This window comes from Vombatus ursinus, unplaced genomic scaffold (genome assembly GCF_900497805.2).
Source record: "Vombatus ursinus unplaced genomic scaffold, bare-nosed wombat genome assembly UNPS02014830.1, whole genome shotgun sequence".
In the NCBI taxonomy this organism is placed as follows: domain Eukaryota; kingdom Metazoa; phylum Chordata; class Mammalia; order Diprotodontia; family Vombatidae; genus Vombatus; species Vombatus ursinus.
In genome coordinates this window covers 26,804,589-26,814,025 of record NW_020954608.1, presented here as the reverse complement: position 1 = coordinate 26,814,025, position 9,437 = coordinate 26,804,589, and positions in this window count along the sequence as shown.

Below are 9,437 nucleotides of genomic sequence, written 5' to 3'. Positions count from 1 at the left end.
AGTATACAGGTTTGGGCTAGTTTTATGTATGTCTGTATACATGTGTACATACACACATATACATTCACTGTTATTTCACCCTGATTTACTGGAATAATGAAAGCAGTGGAAAAGATACAATTTATGAACATAAACATCTAACAGAATTCTTGGCAAGTTTTACATATATTTAGTTCACATAGGCCATAGGTAATATACACTATATGTTATGTCTTCCTTCTGAAGACTGACATACTTAGTCATTTTAAATTATCCAATGAGCATTAATTCTTTTAACATTCTTCTGTAAGCATTGTTATTTGTATAGTTGATCAACTGACTTTCCCCCAGCCAGTTAATGAAATCATAGAATGTAAGTGGACAGATACAGAGACAGGAAGATGTAAAGATCTTAAAGTGAAAAAAAAGTGTCAGTCAGGCATTAGGAAATCACAAGGCAGCTGGCTATTGGCTCCCTAGTGGTCTTTTAAAAAATCTAGACACATTCTTTAGTTAATTAATAAACATAAACAGCCTTGAGGAGTGTGACTAATGGAAACAGAGAAGAGAGTCAATATAGAAAGAATTATGCCCACAGTGCCCAGGGTATGAGTTGACTTTGCCATTTGTGTTCCCCTATGAATGTACCTCTCTATCATTGTACCCTATGTATGTATTTGTTCTTTCTACGGAATCTGTAATTGTGAGAGAATACACCCCAAGTTTATGGGGAGAATGTTTTGTAGCTACTGATCTTAGTATGCATCTAGGTTAATTCATATCTCTGTAAAGGTTGAAGGTAATTTAGTAAAACAAACTTAGCATGGCTTAGGTACATTGCTTCTTGGTAACATAATAAAACGAGAATCTAGAAGAATAGATAAATCAGTTTTTCTCAAGTCGTTTAGCAAACCTTTGGCAATTATTGGTAAATCATTTCAATATTGAATTCTCTAATTGAGGCCTTTAGTGCAAATATTCTGTATCATCAGTTATTAGGAGAACCTCATGGCATACGTTTTTTAAATTTTATTTTTATTTCCATTTCCAAATTCTCTAGCCCCTCTGCCAACTTGAGAAGGCAAGAAATATACCCATTATACATATGAAGTCATGCAAAACATTTCCACATTAGCAATGTTCAAAAAAAGGAAGAAAAATAAAAGGAAAAAAAATGCCACCGTGCCCCTCAGAGTTGTTTTAATTTGTATTTCCCTGTTAGTGATTTGAACCATTGTTTCACATGACTGTTGATAGCTTTAATTTCTTCTTCTGGAAACTGCCTATTCATCCATGTTTTATTTTTTAAAACATACTGATACATTTTGTTTTGTCACAGCAAATACGTTTAGAAATGCCCACCACAATCAAAGTACATTACCCACAACAGTCAATTAATCATAAACAGAAAGGATGTCTTTTAACTTTTGACAGTATGGTACTAACATTTACAATTTTGATCAAAGTGTTGTCGCTTCTAAAAAATCAACTTTTTATATCATGGTAGTAATTGTACATATTGTTTTCTTCAGCTGGGAGCACTTCAAATAAGTCTTCCTATGTTTATCTGAATTTCTCATTCATTATTCCTTATAGGCAGAAATACTGCCGTGCATTCATGTGGCCCAGTTTGTTTTGCCATACTCAAACTTAAGGCATATATTTGTTTCCACCTGTTACATGTAATGGCTACTTTTGTGTATGTGGGTCTTAACTTGCTGTTGATAACCACTTTAGGACACAGTCCCACTAGTAGAACCTTTAGATAAAAAAATATGAAACATTTTAATAACTGCAAATCTGTTTTCCAGAATGATTGAAATAATTCACAATTCTGCCGTAAGTGAATTTAGGATCAGGATCCCAATTTCAGAGTTCCAAAATACTTCAACATTCATCCAGCTCAACTCATACTCCTTAAAGAATCTCCACTTTCAACATACTTGACAAGTGCTCATCCAGCTTTTGTTTGAAGACCTGCAGTAAGGAGGAATCTACTGCCTCCTATGTCAGCCCATTCCATCTCTGGATTGCTCTAATTTTTTAAAAGTTTTTTCCTTCCATTGAGCCTAGTTTTTCCCTCTTTGCAATTTTTACACTTTGATCCAAGTTTTGCCCTCTAGAACCAAAGAAAACAGGTCTAATCCCAGTCTTCCTGGCAGGAGATAGCTGTCTATTCACCCCTGATCCTTTTCTTTTACAAGTTAAACATCCCTAGTTCCATCAACTAGTCCTCATACTGCACGAACTCAAAAGTCTTCATCATTCTACTTGTCTTCCTCTGGATACTCTCCAGCTTATCAATGTTTTCCTAAATTGTGGGTTTACTCACTATATTCCTTCCCATAACCCCTGTAACAATATTTTCCTATTTCTTTTTACTATCTTTGCCACATTGATGTGAGGGGAATAACTCAGTATTGCTTAAATTGGCATTTCTCTATTAAAATGATTTTTGAGCATTTATTCATGTAATTGATAGTTATTTCTTTTTGAAAAGTGTTCATATTTCTTGACCACTTGTTAGGAAATGACAATTGGAAAGTAAACTATGTGTTTTAGAAACCAGCAGCCATGAGTTTACTACAGGTACTACTGTTATGAAAGTTTAATAGCAACAGCTATTATATTCTTGCCCAGAGAGAAAAACAATCCACTTTTTAAAAAGGGCTCCTTGCAGGTAGGGTTAATAATAGTTGATGAGAAAATGTATTTTAATTGCATTTCCTTATACAGTTCTTTCTGTGGTTGAGACTCCAGAGTTCTTACCATGAAGCATAAAAGAAATCGTTTTAAAACGTTTTTGTAATCCTTCCTCTGTATCTGACCCTGCCTCAGAATAGCCGTGGAGATGGAGCCCTTTCCCAAGATTCCACTGGTCATGAGATCGTGAACTGGAGAGGGCGAGGGAGAGGAAGAGGAACACACCTGAGACAGTTTACAAAGAATTCAGGATAGAAGGAGGAAGGTGCAACCCCAAAGTGGAAGGCCTAGTTGCCTCCCATCTTAAAGCCATGCAGATTTTTTCAGCCATGTGCTTAGTACTTGTGCTCTGACTTCCTCTTCAGAGACCCTAAAAGAAGGGGCTAGAGCTAAGGCTGCCAGTTTAACGATGCAGCTAAAGCAGCTGAGAATGTGAGCACTGAGCTTGGTTGACCAGGTTGGGTGAGATGACACCTAAGTACCTTTAAAGAGAAATTCCTCCTCCCACAGCCCTGAGCTGGGAAGGAAGAAGGCAGTTTCTATTAATTTACCCACTCCTCTAGAGTTTTTGTTTGACTTCTTTGTGAACCATGCAGTTAATGGGGAAAGCCTGGGTCCCTGCAGTTGCAGGCTATAACAGGTCAGCATACACCCAAAGTGTTTCCCCTTTTCTCCCTGTAATTTCTATTTCTTTGCCAATGTTTATAATAGTAGTATACAAAATATAATACCTAATCCTGCTTTGTGTTTTGATGTTATGTGTGGAGGCAATTGGCTGCTAAAGTTGAGTATTCCATGTCACATATGGGGAGCTGCCTTCTTAAGCTTTCCATCAGTATGACATCTGCCACATTAACACTGTTACATTTAAGTACAGGTGTCAACAACTGATTGCCTAATCATTAGGAAAACCTCATTGTGGTCCCCATGGAATGTCTTATTTATCTACATGCACTTGGGTGGCCCACTATGATAAATTATCTGAAAAATGCACCACCAAACTGACCTGATAGGTGGGATTATTTTGAATTGTTCACCTTAATGTTGTAGTCATTGCCATTGCCATTAAGTTGTTTCAGGCATGTCTGACTCATCGTGGGGTTCTGGGGGTTATATAATGTGCTCCATAGGTGGTTGTTGTCCGTTTGTAAGCTGATGAAAGATTGATGAACATTCAGGCACAGGCTGTGGAGTGAGGAAAGGGACAAAATTTTATAAGGACAAGCAGAGATGAGTAGCCACGCATAGAGGTCTTAGAACTGCAAGGGTCAAACAATAGCAGTGTCTGAAGTAGAAGCTAAAGTCTATAGATAGATACAAGTTTTTATAATGTTCAGCCATTTTAGTCGTATCTGATTCTTCATGACCCCATTGGGGTTTTCTTGGCAAAAATACTGGGGTGGTTTGCCATTTCCTTCTCCAGCTCATTTTACAGATGAGGAAACTGAGGCAAACAAGGTTAAGTGGCTTGCCTAGGATCACACAGCTAATAACTGTCTAAGGCCAGATCTGTACTCATGAAGATGAGTCAGTTCCTGACTTCGGGGCTAATGCTCTATCCACTGCACCACCTAGCTACCCTCTACCACATTAGTTCAGAGCAAAGGCTATCATTGCAAAATAAATGAGAAGGAAAAATGCTTTCCTCCCATCACCCAGTGGCACATTTTTCCAAATTTCCACACCACTGAAGGGAGAAAGAACATGCTTAGAAGTAAGGAAAGACATAAAGATGCATGGCCAAGAGTACTCATAATCCTATGACTGTGACCAGTGATAGCTGATAAATGTTTAACAACTGGCTCTCAATGGGGGAAAAATGGGAGGGGGGAAATATAACACACTTTTAAGTTTAATTTCCATTATTAATATTTATTCTATCACTTTAGGCAACCAACAAAACAATACATCAGACTCTGATTTGTAGCATTTGCCTATGTCCAAGCTGTAAAATTTAACAATTGGCTCTCCAGAACAAGTAGCGCCAGCTCTGGCACACCTCTGGCTATGTCCCTCCTGGAACCTATGCATAGTAAACACATATATAGGGAGTATATCAGAAAGAGTCCACATGTATAAGGAAACATAGTAGAAACCGTTGCAAGGCCTGTGTCTCTGTTGGAACTCCTTCCTGCTTTCAAAACTGCTGCCTACTGCTTCCTCACCCTTATCTCAACCAGAACTATGGGTGATATTGTCAGGTTGGGAGCTACAAGTTTGGCACGTCCACTACTGAGTTATACTGTCTACCCCCACCCCTACCCTTCCCTGTCCTCTTTAACACTGACATCTACCAATGCTTCTGGTGAATGGCTCTCTGTATGTCTTCTTCTGATGTCTAGTGCTACCTTCTGTTTTTCCACCGAGTTGCAGCTACTGTGTGACCTCTTTCCAATAGGAAGGTCGCTGTCATAGCCCTTTTGTGATACAGACTGAACCAGCCATAAGAAGTGCTTAAGCATTGTCTGCCTTGTGAACCAATCATTTCTGTATCAAGTCCCAGTTCCTTGAATTCAACCTATTTATTGAGTTAGGGTGAAAAAATTCCTTTAAACTTTCCAATTCCTTCATGCCAGTCATGGTCCATGCCAGTAAACCTGTGAACAACATCACTAAAACATAGACACAATTTTCTTTTCATTGGAAGTTGTTGATTTGAATGTTTATTAAAGACACAGCAAAGCATTAATTCTCACAACTATGAGCACAAATGATTATAAAATGGACCCATATTTCCAGCCAAATTCACTAACTGAAAGGGTTCCCAGGAAATGCTTTTCAGAAAGAACTTACCAGGACTAATATTAATGCTATGGCTTTGGTTCTAGGAAACCTGTATATGTGAGAGTATCCAAATGAATAAAAGGATCATTTATCTAGTACTTCAAATTAATTAAACTCCAAATTATTGACACTTAACAATGTACATAGTGCTACTATAAGCCTGAGAATACAAATATATACATACACACAGACATATATATTCGTACAAATACATAAGCCAGTAATACCCATCTCTTTGACTTAAGGATGAAACACACGAAAGAGTTACTACAGCAATTCGATTCACTTCATCCAGCATTTATTAAGTACCTACTATGTGTCAGGCATGGGGCTAGTAACTTCAGATACAGAGAAAAAAAAGTAAAACTTCCCTGTCCTTAAGGAGCTCACATTCTAAGGAGGGAGACAACCTTCAGGTAACTATGTATGTACAAGATATATACATATGTGTAAATGGAAGGTAATCTTAGAGAAAGACACCAGTAGTGGAGGTAGAAGGCATGGGCTGGGGTGGGATGGAAGAGGAAAAGTTTCCAGCAAAAAGTGAAATTTGAGCTGAGTCTTGAAAGAAGCCAGGAGGCAGAGAATTCTAGGGAAAAGGGACAGCCAGAAAAGGCATAAAATAGGGAGAAACAATTAGGCCTCAGAAAAGACCAAGTTGCAAAGAGCTTTAAATGTTAAATAGGCATTTTGCATTTAATCTTGAAACTACTAGAATTTCAGACTGCTGGAGTTTGTTAAGTCTGAAGGTGAGATGGTCCTGTGCTTTAGGAAAATCACTTTGGTAGCTGAATGGAGTGTAGATTAATAAATGGGCTAAGATAAGAACAGGTAGTTCTTAAGGGAAGCAATCTAGGCTATCTGTAGTCATAAGGAAAAATGTTCCAAATCACTAATAACTAGAGAAATGCAAATTAGAGAAATTCTAAGGTTCTATCTCACATTCATTGGCAAAGATGACAAGGGAAAATGAGAAATGTTGGAGTAACTGTGGAAAAACAGGCACATTAAATAACTGTTGGTGGAGCTGTGAATGGGGCCAATCATTCTGAAATAACATACAAAATGTTACTAGCAATGTAGCAAGCACATTGACCCAGCTATATCACTACACCTTGAAAAAAAAGAAGTTCCTATATGCACAACAATACTTATAGTAGCTCCATTTGTGGTGGCAAAAAAAAAAAAAGGAAAATAAGGGGATGCCCATTAATTGGGGAATGGCTAAACAAATTATGAATGTATATGTATATGGATGTATGTGAATGCAATGGAATAATATTGTGCTGTTAGAAATGAGGGGAAAAGATTATTTCAGAGAGACATGGAAAGACATATAAATTGATGCTAAATGTAGTAAGCAGAACCACGATAATTTGTGCTGTATCATCATTATAAACAATTTTGAAGATTTATATGAACTGATGAAGAAATGAGCAGAACCAAGAGAACGATTAATACAATACTGTAAAAACAATCTACTATAATAGCCATTAAGAACTCTTATTTATCAGCACAATAAAAATCCATGATTCCAGAGGATGAATGTTGAAAAACATGGTATCCATTTCTGACAGAGAAGTGATGGATTCAGGGTATAGAATGGGAAATCTATATTTTAGACACAGCCAATGAGGGGATTTGTTCTGCTTAACTATGTATGTTTGTTGCAAAGATTTTTCTTTTTTTTTTTTTAATGCAATGAACGGTGGGAGGGAGAGAAAATACATTTCTTTTAATTTAAAAAAATGCATTTAAAAAGATTTGTGCTTTAGAAAGAGTACTTAGGGGCTGAATGGAAGATAATTTAAAGTGGGGAGGGTCTTGAGGCAGAGAGAACAACCACAAGATTTTTGCAGTACTCTAGGCATGAAGAGATGAGGACCTGCACCAGGAGAAGAGGATGTATAAAGATTCGAAATCATGGTGAAAAACAGTACTATGGGTCCTAAAGCAGAGGGAAAGTTGAAATGATAAAAGATTATGATCAGATAAAGAAAGTTTGGAGTTTATGAACATGGAAGTGTAACATTTGTGGGTGATGATGAGATCAAGGGAATGAGCAACCATTTCTGTATGTAAGTTGAGTTAGAGTGAAGGCGTAGGTTATTGGTATTGAGTAGATTAAAGAAGTAGGAAAATAGGGTACTTGAGGGAGTGTCAATATGTATGTTGAAGTCCCCTAGTATGAGGATGGCAGTTGGAGGGCAGGAAAAGACTGTGAGCCAGGCCCTGAACTCATTGAGGAAGAAATGAGAATGTACTACTAAATTCTCGATTGGGTAACAAAGTTAGACTGAATGATTCAAAGGAGGAGAGGCTACAAAGTGATGGTGGTAGAGGGAGAATATGGAAATGTCATTCAGGAGCAAGGAGTATTCTGAATCCCCCACCATGACCAATGAATGGGGGGTATAAGTGAAAGGGCAATCAGCGCTGGGAAGAGTATCCAGGGAATCAGTTTCATCCACAGAGAGCCAGGTCTCAATGAAAGGGCAAGAGAAAGGAAGCGTTTCAAGATGAAAACAAGTGTGTTAATTATGGAGTAGGCATACCAGAGCACCCACTGTTAAGAGGCCTGGAGATCTGGGGTGGGATACTGGGACATTGTGGGGGTTGGGGAGAGGGAGGTATGGTTGAAGAATATGGGAATAAGGGAGTGGATAGTGGGGAATGTGAAATGGGGTTTGGATATCAACATCTTGGGGGTTCAGAATCATTGGGATGGGGAGAAAATGAGAAAGTGGGAGTATATTAACCATTGAGAAATAAGTTTAGGCCTATAACAATGGCAGGAGAGAAGCCTGTTGAGAGATACAAGGAATTACACTGTTCAAAGCTCTTCTTGGGTCCTACCTTGTGGTAGGTAGTGATGTGTGTTGAGAAACTTTAAGAGGCCTACCTCACAGCAGACTGAAGTGTAGTATGGGGGAACCCAAACAGGAGGCAGGCATTGGTAGTTTGAGGTGGATCTGGTCTGGAAAAGGCCTCAAGAGCACTGGAGAAAACCCTGAGGCAATGACAAAGTGTGTGAAGTGAGTGAATGGCATCTCTGCCATCCTGGGTGGGTGTCCTGGATCAAGGCATCTCTGGAAAGTCTCTGGAAAGAGGAGGCCTAGAGAAGGGTGCCCCTGGATTACAGCCAAAACCTTTGACTTCCTTGGCGTAGGAAACCCCTACTGAGGAATTGCCTCTAGTAATATATTTGCTCTTCACCTTACAGTTTTACAGAATTGCCTAGAGCACTGAGAGGTTAAATAACCTGCCTAGGCTCACACAGCCAGAGTGTGTCAAAGGTGAAATTGAACCCATGTCTTCCCAACTCCTAGGACAGCTCTCTAACTCATGCTACCTCTCCTTAAGAGAAGCAGGGATGTAAGGGACTGAAAAATCCCTGCTGAATTTCCTACACTGAATTTTAAAGATACTAAATTTTATTGACGCCTTTTGTTTTTACATTACAACAATTTCCATGTCTGTCTCCTCTTCATACCTAAGAAGATCTCTTTTGTAATAAAGAAAAACAATTAAGAAATAAAACAATAAAGAAAAACAACCAACACAGTAACCTCATCTCTGAGTCTGCAACATCCTGCACCTTTTGCCATCCTGCCTTACTATTAAAAGGAAGGTGAATGTCTTCACCTTTGCCCAAGAATCAAGATTAGACGTTATGATTACTCATCTTTACTTCATCTTCATTTAGTGTTCTTTTCATTTATATTGTTGCCTTAAGCTGAATTTTCAAAGAACTTCACCCTTGTCTATGTACACATTCAGACTACTTCTTTTTCAAGGATAAAAGTGAAAGCTTAGAAAAAACAGCATTTTCCAGAAAGAAAGTGACAGAAAACTCACTAGTTAGGAATAAATCTAGAAAAGTACAATTGAATAAAAGAAGACAATCATGAAAAATATTCACTTTGTTCTTTGATTTGAATAGTGTAGCTATATCTTAGGAAGCTTTTATT